We start from the raw sequence: 12,422 nt of genomic DNA, 5'->3' as shown, positions 1-12,422 counted from the left end.
ATAACTGGTAACAAGGCGGTTCTAATGGTACTAACTACAAAGTGTAATCTAGACACCTTCATGTGGAAATTTCAGAAAATTGTCATTTTTACTTAGGCAGATATGTATTTTCAGTCAGTTTGGGCTAGTAGTTTTCTTTGAAAGTTTATGAAACTTACCTCGTTTATAACTGGTAACAAGGCGGTTCTAATGGTACTAACTACAAAGTGTAATCTAGACACCTTCATGTGGAAATTTCAGAAAATTGATATTTTTACTTAGGCAGATATGTATTTTCAGTCAGTTTGGGCTAGTAGTTTTCTTTGAAAGTTTATGAAACTTACCTCCTTTATAACTGGTGATAAGGCGGTTCTAATTGTTCTAAACACAAAGTGTAATCTAGACAGCTTCATGTGGAAATTCCAGAAAATTGTCATTTTTACTTAGGCAGATATGTATTTTCAGTCAGTTTGGGCTAGTAGTTTTCTTTGAAAGTTTATGAAACTTACCTCGTTTATAACTGGTAACAAGACGGTTCTAATGGTACTAACTACAAAGTGTAATCTAGACACCTTCATGTCGAAATTCCAGAAAATTGACATTTTTACTTAGGCAGATATGTATTTTCAGTCAGTTTGGGCTAGTAGTTTTCTTTGAAAGTTTATGAAACTTACCTCGTTTATAACTGGTAACAAGGCGGTTCTAATGGTACTAACTACAAAGTGTAATCTAGACACCTTCATGTGGAAATTCCAGAAAATTGTCATCTTTACTTAGGCAGATATGTATTTTCAGTCAGTTTGGGCTAGTAGTTTTCTTTGAAAGTTTATGAAACTTACCTCGTTTATAACTGGTAAGAAGGCGGTTCTAATTGTACTAAATACAAAGTGTAATCTAGACACCTTCATGTGGAAATTCCAGAAAATTTTCATTTTTACTTAGGCAGATATGTATTTTCAGTCAGTTTGGGCTAGTAGTTTTCTTTGAACGTTTATGAAACTTACTTCGTTTATAACTAGTAACAAGGCGGTTCTAATGGTACTAACCACAAAGTGTAATCTAGACACCTTCATGTGGAAATTCCAGAAAATTGTCATTTTTACTTAGGCAGATATGTATTTTCAGTCAGTTTGGGCTAGTAGTTTTCTTTGAAAGTTTATGAAACTTACCTCGTATAAAACTGGTAACAAGGCGGTTCTAATGGTACTAAACACAAAGTGTAATCTAGACAGCTTCATGTGGAAATTTCAGAAAATTTTTATTTTTACTTAGGCAGATATGTATTTTCAGTCAGTTTGGGCTAGTAATTTTCTTTGAAAGTTTATGAAACTTACTTCGTTTATGACTGGTAACAAGGCGGTTCTAATGGTAATAACTACAAAGTGTAATCTAGACAGCTTCATGTGGAAATTCCAGAAAATTGTCATTTTTACTTGGGCAGATATGTTTTTTCAGTCAGTTTGGGCTAGTAGTTTTCTTTGAAAGTTTATGAAACTTACCTCCTTTATAACTGGTGATAAGGCGGTTCTAATTGTTCTAAACACAAAGTGTAATCTAGACAGCTTCATGTGGAAATTCCAGAAAATTGTCATTTTTACTTAGGCAGATATGTATTTTCAGTCAGTTTGGGCTAGTAGTTTTCTTTGAAAGTTTATGAAACTTACCTCGTTTATAAGTGGTAACAAGGCGGTTCTAATGGTACTAACTACAAAGTGTAATCTAGACACCTTCATGTGGAAATTTCAGAAAATTGTCATTTTTACTTAGGCAGATATGTATTTTCAGTCAGTTTGGGCTAGTAGTTTTCTTTGAAAGTTTATGAAACTTACCTCGTTTATAACTGGTAACAAGGCGGTTCTAATGGTACTAACTAAAAAGTGTAATCTAGACACCTTCATGTGGAAATTCCAGAAAATTATCATTTTTACTTAGGCAGATATGTATTTTCAGTCAGTTTGGGCTAGTAGTTTTCTTTGAAAGTTTATGAAACTTACCTCGTTTATAACTGGTAAGAAGGCGGTTCTAATGGTACTAAACACAAAGTGTAATCTAGACACCTTCATGTCGAAATTCCAGAAAATTGTCATTTTTACTTAGGCAGATATGTATTTTCAGTCAGTTTGGGCTAGTAGTTTTCTTTGAAAGTTTATGAAACTTACCTCGTTTATAACTGGTAACAAGGCGGTTCTAATGGTACTAACTAAAAAGTGTAATCTAGACACCTTCATGTGGAAATTCCAGAAAATTATCATTTTTACTTAGGCAGATATGTATTTTCAGTCAGTTTGGGCTAGTAGTTTTCTTTGAAAGTTTATGAAACTTACCTCGTTTATAACTGGTAACAAGGCGGTTCTAATGGTACTAACTAAAAAGTGTAATCTAGACACCTTCATGTGGAAATTCCAGAAAATTATCATTTTTACTTAGGCAGATATGTATTTTCAGTCAGTTTGGGCTAGTAGTTTTCTTTGAAAGTTTATGAAACTTACCTCGTTTATAAGTGGTAACAAGGCGGTTCTAATGGTACTAACTACAAAGTGTAATCTAGACACCTTCATGTCGAAATTCCAGAAAATTGACATTTTTACTTAGGCAGATATGTATTTTCAGTCAGTTTGGGCTAGTAGTTTTCTTTGAAAGTTTATGAAACTTACCTCGTATATAAGTGGTAACAAGGCGGTTCTAATGGTACTAACTAAAAAGTGTAATCTAGACACCTTCATGTGGAAATTCCAGAAAATTATCATTTTTACTTAGGCAGATATGTATTTTCAGTCAGTTTGGGCTAGTAGTTTTCTTTGAAAGTTTATGAAACTTACCTCGTTTATAACTGGTAAGAAGGCGGTTCTAATGGTACTAAACACAAAGTGTAATCTAGACACCTTCATGTCGAAATTCCAGAAAATTGTCATTTTTACTTAGGCAGATATGTATTTTCAGTCAGTTTGGGCTAGTAGTTTTCTTTGAAAGTTTATGAAACTTACCTCGTTTATAACTGGTAACACGGCGGTTCTAATGGTACTAACTAAAAAGTGTAATCTAGACACCTTCATGTGGAAATTCCAGAAAATTGTCATTTTTACTTAGGCAGATATGTATTTTCAGTCAGTTTGGGCTAGTAGTTTTCTTTGAAAGTTTATGAAACTTACCTCGTTTATAAGTGGTAACAAGGCGGTTCTAATGGTACTAACTACAAAGTGTAATCTAGACACCTTCATGTGGAAATTTCAGAAAATTGACATTTTTACTTAGGCAGATATGTATTTTCAGTCAGTTTGGGCTAGTAGTTTTCTTTGAAAGTTTATGAAACTTACCTCGTTTATAACTGGTAACAAGGCGGTTCTAATGGTACTAACTACAAAGTGTAATCTAGACACCTTCATGTGGAAATTTCAGAAAATTGTCATTTTTACTTAGGCAGATATGTATTTTCAGTCAGTTTGGGCTAGTAGTTTTCTTTGAAAGTTTATGAAACTTACCTCGTTTATAACTGGTAACAAGGCGGTTCTAATGGTACTAACTACAAAGTGTAATCTAGACACCTTCATGTGGAAATTTCAGAAAATTGATATTTTTACTTAGGCAGATATGTATTTTCAGTCAGTTTGGGCTAGTAGTTTTCTTTGAAAGTTTATGAAACTTACCTCCTTTATAACTGGTGATAAGGCGGTTCTAATTGTTCTAAACACAAAGTGTAATCTAGACAGCTTCATGTGGAAATTCCAGAAAATTGTCATTTTTACTTAGGCAGATATGTATTTTCAGTCAGTTTGGGCTAGTAGTTTTCTTTGAAAGTTTATGAAACTTACCTCGTTTATAACTGGTAACAAGACGGTTCTAATGGTACTAACTACAAAGTGTAATCTAGACACCTTCATGTCGAAATTCCAGAAAATTGACATTTTTACTTAGGCAGATATGTATTTTCAGTCAGTTTGGGCTAGTAGTTTTCTTTGAAAGTTTATGAAACTTACCTCGTTTATAACTGGTAACAAGGCGGTTCTAATGGTACTAACTACAAAGTGTAATCTAGACACCTTCATGTGGAAATTCCAGAAAATTGTCATCTTTACTTAGGCAGATATGTATTTTCAGTCAGTTTGGGCTAGTAGTTTTCTTTGAAAGTTTATGAAACTTACCTCGTTTATAACTGGTAAGAAGGCGGTTCTAATTGTACTAAATACAAAGTGTAATCTAGACACCTTCATGTGGAAATTCCAGAAAATTTTCATTTTTACTTAGGCAGATATGTATTTTCAGTCAGTTTGGGCTAGTAGTTTTCTTTGAACGTTTATGAAACTTACTTCGTTTATAACTAGTAACAAGGCGGTTCTAATGGTACTAACCACAAAGTGTAATCTAGACACCTTCATGTGGAAATTCCAGAAAATTGTCATTTTTACTTAGGCAGATATGTATTTTCAGTCAGTTTGGGCTAGTAGTTTTCTTTGAAAGTTTATGAAACTTACCTCGTATAAAACTGGTAACAAGGCGGTTCTAATGGTACTAAACACAAAGTGTAATCTAGACAGCTTCATGTGGAAATTTCAGAAAATTTTTATTTTTACTTAGGCAGATATGTATTTTCAGTCAGTTTGGGCTAGTAATTTTCTTTGAAAGTTTATGAAACTTACTTCGTTTATGACTGGTAACAAGGCGGTTCTAATGGTAATAACTACAAAGTGTAATCTAGACAGCTTCATGTGGAAATTCCAGAAAATTGTCATTTTTACTTGGGCAGATATGTTTTTTCAGTCAGTTTGGGCTAGTAGTTTTCTTTGAAAGTTTATGAAACTTACCTCCTTTATAACTGGTGATAAGGCGGTTCTAATTGTTCTAAACACAAAGTGTAATCTAGACAGCTTCATGTGGAAATTCCAGAAAATTGTCATTTTTACTTAGGCAGATATGTATTTTCAGTCAGTTTGGGCTAGTAGTTTTCTTTGAAAGTTTATGAAACTTACCTCGTTTATAACTGGTAACAAGACGGTTCTAATGGTACTAACTACAAAGTGTAATCTAGACACCTTCATGTCGAAATTCCAGAAAATTGACATTTTTACTTAGGCAGATATGTATTTTCAGTCAGTTTGGGCTAGTAGTTTTCTTTGAAAGTTTATGAAACTTACCTCGTTTATAACTGGTAACAAGGCGGTTCTAATGGTACTAACTACAAAGTGTAATCTAGACACCTTCATGTGGAAATTCCAGAAAATTGTCATCTTTACTTAGGCAGATATGTATTTTCAGTCAGTTTGGGCTAGTAGTTTTCTTTGAAAGTTTATGAAACTTACCTCGTTTATAACTGGTAAGAAGGCGGTTCTAATTGTACTAAATACAAAGTGTAATCTAGACACCTTCATGTGGAAATTCCAGAAAATTTTCATTTTTACTTAGGCAGATATGTATTTTCAGTCAGTTTGGGCTAGTAGTTTTCTTTGAACGTTTATGAAACTTACTTCGTTTATAACTAGTAACAAGGCGGTTCTAATGGTACTAACCACAAAGTGTAATCTAGACACCTTCATGTGGAAATTCCAGAAAATTGTCATTTTTACTTAGGCAGATATGTATTTTCAGTCAGTTTGGGCTAGTAGTTTTCTTTGAAAGTTTATGAAACTTACCTCGTTTAAAACTGGTAACAAGGCGGTTCTAATGGTACTAAACACAAAGTGTAATCTAGACAGCTTCATGTGGAAATTTCAGAAAATTGTTATTTTTACTTAGGCAGATATGTATTTTCAGTCAGTTTGGGCTAGTAATTTTCTTTGAAAGTTTATGAAACTTACTTCGTTTATGACTGGTAACAAGGCGGTTCTAATGGTAATAACTACAAAGTGTAATCTAGACAGCTTCATGTGGAAATTCCAGAAAATTGTCATTTTTACTTGGGCAGATATGTTTTTTCAGTCAGTTTGGGCTAGTAGTTTTCTTTGAAAGTTTATGAAACTTACCTCCTTTATAACTGGTGATAAGGCGGTTCTAATTGTTCTAAACACAAAGTGTAATCTAGACAGCTTCATGTGGAAATTCCAGAAAATTGTCATCTTTACTTAGGCAGATATGTATTTTCAGTCAGTTTGGGCTAGTAGTTTTCTTTGAAAGTTTATGAAACTTACCTCGTTTATAACTGATAACAAGGCGGTTCTAATGGTTTTAACTAAAAAGTGTAATCTAGACACCTTCATGTGGAAATTTCAGAAAATTGACATTTTTACTTAGGCAGATATGTATTTTCAGTCAGTTTGGGCTAGTAGTTTTCTTTGAAAGTTTATGAAACTTACTTCGTTTATAACTAGTAACAAGGCGGTTCGAATGGTACTAACCACAAAGTGTAATCTAGACACCTTCATGTGGAAATTCCAGAAAATTGTCATTTTTACTTAGGCAGATATGTTTTTTCAGTCAGTTTTAACTAGTAGTTTTGTTTCAAAGTTTATGAAACTTACCTCGTTTATAACTGGTAACAAGGCGGTTCTAATGGTACTAACTACAAAGTGTAATCTAGACAGCTTCATGTGGAAATTGGTTCGTATTTGTAAGGATGTCATTTTGTGAAGTTAGCTGCCTATGTTATTGTTGCAATATTTTCACATTTTATCTCACACATTTGGCTAGGACATCAGAAAAGTCATTATTTGCTTATTGAAGTTTATCCTTGACCTTGAAATGGTATATTTTACTGTTTTGTATAATTCATAAATCTCGACTTCTTTATTTGGCCGGGTTATCTTAGGCAGCTTACTTTAGGCTGCTAACTTCACACTCGTAACAACACGTAACATAACATATTATGTAAGCCACGAAATGTTTCCGATTCAGCATGATGTTAGCCTGGCTGGGCTAACGCTGGTCTTCCGTCGGGGCCAATATGGATGAACCGTGTCTCGAAGTTCCAAAATCAGGAATATAATTAGAACTTCGTCTATAGTATATACATTCTGTAACTATGACAAACAAAATTTGCTCATTTTACTTTGTTTGAAATATAGCTCGCGTGATTTTCCTCTATCAACCAGTTCTTGTTCATTCAACATTTTAGTGCCCGTTCAGGCCCGTTGGCCTAAATCCGGCCATCCGGTTTAGGCTTAATTTAGTTACAGGTATTAATTTACTTTTAAAATGGTAATTTTAAATGATAAACTATACTCAATTTACATTGATTTCTTGTAACTATTCACATGACATAGTTATGGATGTTTTCTACGTATTTCTATACCTATTCATAATATTGATGTATGTAGAAAAATATATATTTTAAATGCAAACTGCAGATTAATTCCGCTTCTGATTACCGATGATCTATGACGCATCATCAGTGTACGGGACGTGCTTCCGTCCGTGTCATACCAGCCAGCGGCGGTTTAACTAGAATAATATTACAATTGATGGTTGGTTGGCGGGAAAAATTTAATATTCTGAAAAAAGTTCGAATATTTTGTGGTCGGTATTTTACACAAAATAAAATCCCTTATTCTAACCATTCGCGAGCCATTAGCCCCATAGCTCGCCACCATATGCTGTAGCTAAATTAGCTACAGCATAATCTGCCCTTCCCTCTAGCAATAGCGGAGAATGCAAGCGGGATAAACGCTAATATTAAAGAGAGAACCCACCCTTTCTTCTGCCCAACTCCTAAATTTTAGCTAACTTTTGTTATTTAGTGCTCAGTGGAACACCACCCTAAATAGCAACTTAAAAAAAAGAAACAAACCATCTGATTATGGCTAGAACAGCCGATTGCAGATTTAAGTTGAAAATAAAAAAAGACTTTTATTGGTTAAGTTAAGGTTTCTAAAAACCTGACATCCTCAATCTTGACAAAGGGAGTAGGGACAAGTCAGGGTAAATCCTTATGTATGGCAACGGTACACAAATACTGTACAATTGTGCCGTTTTTAAGCAAAACTGTTTGTTGTCAATATGGGCTGCCATATAGATGCATTTAGATATGGTCTGTATAAACAAGTCTGTATAACATTTGATATTGATATTGATATTTATTGAAATCAAATTTTACAGCATTACAGCTAACACCAATGCACTGTAAAATTAAGTACCTAAGTAATAATAAAGCGATTAATAAATAAGCTACCTATTACATGTTTGATTCGCAAAAACGTAAAAAATCTTTAAAAGTTTATGATGACTTTCGTCGGCAAACAAGTCGGAGTTAATAAATATCAATATCAATTTGATAGTACAAAAAATAACACTTAAAATGTTCCGTGCATGTCCTAAAACGTATGATTTGTTAGCAAATGCTGCAATTCAGTAGAGTCAGTATCAGTACGTTGCCAGTCATTAATTTTCAACAAGCTACCAATTTCCTGTGCTTAACGAAGTAAACAAATTGTTTTATAGGGCGCAATATTGAGATAGTGATCCATGGTTATTATGAAATACAACTTAGCCCCAACACAGAGATATAGTAAGACTCTTGCTTCTTAAAAATCAGGTAAAATATAACTACCAGTACCAACACAGGAAATGTAGAGTTCTAGACAAATTTCGTTCCGCGAACGCTGCGGCTGTGGAATTAGCTCGCTGCCGAGGTTTTTTGGAGAGATTGCAGTATAGACTTCTTCAAAAAAGGAGTGTACAGGTTTCTAAAGGGTCGGGACCCTCTGCGAACCCCGGGACCTCCTGCCTAGTAAAGGCTTCGTCACACAAGCACGTTTTGCGGGCGGGGCGTGAGCGGGGCGCGCCGCTTTTACATATAAAACGCTCACGCCCCATCCGGAAAACGCGCCTGTGTGACGGAACCTCAAGTATGGTCACTACCAGGCTAGGAGGCGTTTAAGTAGTTATGTATTTGACCTTTAAAATGCAACATCATGTCAGTAGTTCAACTATCGACCGAAGAACACCGCCAACTGGGTCGAGTGAGAATGGAAATTCAGCAAGTGACACGAATGTGAACAGCATTCCTGTGATGAGTACTAACAGTTTGAGTTACCTTTGGAGAACCTTAAGTCTTTGTAATAAGGTTCAGGATCACTCGATCAGTTGACAGTGTGGACATAGGTATACGGTCGCGTGATGCATGTAATTGTAGTTAGTAAGATTACCGCACATAGACTACGCTTTACGAAGCGTTACTCTTGTCTAACAGTTAAAAAACATGGGAGGTACTTTTCAATTACATCCGACGCTTTTCAACAGGGTGTGATTTATTATAACTCCTGTCCTATACCTTGGTTGTTAGCATAGAAGGAACTCCACAGACGAAAGCACTAGGCCTTTTTTTAGAGTACTTTAATGGTACCTAAATAAGTTGGAACTAACACCATTATCAACCGAAAAAATATCACGAATGATCACGATGTGGGAGGGGGGTTCGAAAAGTCATCATGTGTAATTTTATTACACAGTGGGAAAGCCAAAAACAGAACTCAACAATCTTACCTTAAATACCTACCCAATAAATTTCAGTGGGCCAAATATGATCACATAATTTCTGCACGAGCCCTTATATGATCAATCTAATAGGAAAATAATCTGTGAATCACACACATGTATCAGTTGGCCTCATTTCATCGTCTCTGACAAATCAGAGACAACTAGACTTTGTTGGTCAACAAAGATCATGTTGTTATAAATATAATTAAGGACACAATCTGATAAAAAAAAAACCAATAAAAAGATAAGGGACGTCACCAGCGACCATAGAGCTGGCAGCTTCGTCGCATAGCAAAATAGTATTGAGATTGAGATACAATGAGACAATGCTGCCAGCATCTACTGTAGCATGCCACCGGGGGATAGTTTGTATTATTTTATTTATTTTAACCTCTAGCCGGCATGAATCAAAACATGCTAAGGCAAATGCAGTTTTGATTTAACAGAATAAAGTTCAAATTTCAGTTGCATGGAAGGCCTTTTTACCGGACCTGGTACAACCTAGGCTATAAGGCTATTTAATTAGAAAAAAAATTACATTGACTTTTCCGTCGAGTAACAGTAATGATTTTGGTTACCGTAGACAGTTATGTAGTCTAGTGTAGATAAGACTTCATTAACCTTAGAATCCTTGTTTTACTTTATCAGATAGTGTAACAGGTATATTTACATGAGATAAGCAGGTGTCCTGATATACTCACCTGACGCTTCAGTTAACCTTTAAAGCAATATGAGCTTGTATGTTGGAATACTTGGAATATACACTTTAAGGTATCGAAAAAAGTTGATAATTGTTTATAATTGTGTTTGGTTTGGAACAGTTCGAGTGATATTGTTAGTATTTTTTGGGTTATTTTGAGTATGTAGGCATAAGCTGAGATGGCACTGTAATAAATAAATAAAAATTACATCAATTTCTTGTTTAATTGTTTATGGAGTTAAAACATGTCATTGCATTGCAATAAAAATAAGTAGGTACCTAGCTCAAAATTTGCTTGTTGACATTGTTTTAATGTTGTAATGTTATTCTCTCATAACAAGCTGCTGATTAAACTTATTAAAGTTTTTAATAATCAGCATAGGATAAATAAATTAATATTTGAGTTTGACATTTAGTAGGTAGTTCAATATAAAGTGTTTTGTTCTCTCTAACTTCCTAAAAGTCTGTACATACAGCAACACACCTAACTGTACATCAGTGGACTTTATTACAAAAGGTATAAGGTCCACCAATGTACAGTTAACAGTGTGGGCGATAGTACTATGATGTTATGAACATGTGTCAGTATCAAGCATATTAAAACATTATTAATGTTAACTTCCTCATAGCAACAAAATCAACAAACTTGATACTAATTTTCTAACATAATACAATCCATACTAATATTATAAAGGCGAAAGTGTATCTGTCTGTCTGTCTTTATTACCTCGTCACACCTAAGCCGCTGAACCAATTTAGTTGGAATTTGGTATAGAGATAGTTTGAGTCCCGGGGAAGGACAGGATAGTTTTTATGTCGGAAATCATCCCTGAAGAGAGTGCAATGCAAAGGAGGGCGGAATTGAAAGAGTTAATGAATTGAATAATATCATATGCGCAAATTGAATGATTGCTATTAGCATTATCCAGGCACTATACCTACTTTAGCTGCTGTCACTAATTCCATGCAACAAAGTCGCGGGAAAAAGCTAGTTATTTATAAAAGAGTCTAACATATTAAGGAAATTGTGGAAAAAAATTGACAAAATTAGCTTTGTTAGTAAAAAAAACACAATGGTTAAGCATGATAAGCAGAAAAGCACTCAAGTGACATTGACTGATAACTTTAATGGACAATGATACCCATTAACTAATGACCAAAACATAGTTACTATAGGTAACAATCTTCTAAGCTTGTAAGCAATTACTATAGTTTACATATGTTTTTAGTGGGTATGTATTCAGGCTCTGTGATGAGCCATACACAACAATCATGAGTTTATAACATCATTCAGTGTATAAAGTGAGAAAAAAGGTGAAGAAGAAAAGGAAAAAAGATATCTTGGTGTAAATTAAATAGTTTTCTTGTAGTAAAAGCAAAACAAACACTCTGCAGGCTCGCCTAAATGGTCATGGTAAGGAATTTCGCATGAAGTTGACTGAAAGTATCAGCTTTCTCCTATTCTAAAGAACAATTTACTAATTCCTATTGGATACTGGTTACTAAAATATTTAAATTCATGTAAGGGATACATTGATCTTTTTAGAACAGAGTGAAGTAGAATCCAAATAATATTCAATTTAACAATTGATCTATTGAGAGTTACGGCCAATACACGGCAATTTCATAATTCACATTAGCATAACAACCGGCAGCTTCGTGCAGCAGAGAATGTCAAGTAGCAATTGAATTGATTCCAAGGTATTTGTAACCAATTCATTCATTATCTTGCTATGCATACTCGCATAATCACTCGACCGACCGTCAGTACGAATTATTAGCGTGGTAAAATATTGGAGTGATTCTAATAATCGCATTGTGACGTGAATCATCGCAGAGGCGGCAACATCACTTTGCAAACTTTAAAGTTAGTTAACTCATGCGGAAATAATTACTAAAAACTTTAACTTGACATAGTAACATCGAAACCCTACAAAATGAGTCAAACTAGTCTATAAATTCTGCGGTAAATGCTACGCTTTTTAGAAAAAGGCGGAGTCGCTGTCGGTAGCTTGGGCGATGGCGGTCAAATAACGGCTGATGACGGCCACTCAATGTATGGCGGCCGTGCTTTCCTATTGGTTTCACCTCAGAACAAAAACGTAAATAATGCAAATAAATAGTACAAACTGAAGAGAAACTTACCACATAACAGCAGCAATTGGCAATAATTTTCCACGACCCACAAGCACCATTCACTCACAACACAAAACACTCCACATTCACGCACGAATCCGCACGATTGACAATTTGACAATCTTGTTTAGAATGGATAGAACACTAGCGCCACGTGTTTGGAAATGCGTTACGCGCAATGACTTGAAGTTGCATCATACAGTAG

The 12,422-nt window shown here is 34.7% G+C and overlaps 1 protein-coding gene across 1 annotated transcript in view; it reads right to left on the bottom strand.

Moving 5' to 3' along the window:
- Positions 1 to 12,384, bottom strand: part of LOC134680406 (ADP-ribosylation factor 6) — a 113,215-nt gene extending 100,831 nt beyond the window's left edge. The window contains exon 1 of the mRNA XM_063539540.1: positions 12,227 to 12,384. The gene's annotated coding sequence lies outside the window, so the exon portion shown is untranslated. The remainder of the gene's footprint in view (positions 1 to 12,226) is intronic.
- Between the last annotated feature and the right edge of the window lie 38 nt (positions 12,385 to 12,422).

This window comes from Cydia fagiglandana, chromosome 3, assembly GCF_963556715.1.
Source record: "Cydia fagiglandana chromosome 3, ilCydFagi1.1, whole genome shotgun sequence".
NCBI classification, from domain to species: Eukaryota; Metazoa; Arthropoda; class Insecta; order Lepidoptera; family Tortricidae; genus Cydia; species Cydia fagiglandana.
The sequence above is the reverse complement of the archived record's forward strand: the minus strand, read 5'-3'. Positions and strand labels throughout refer to the sequence as shown.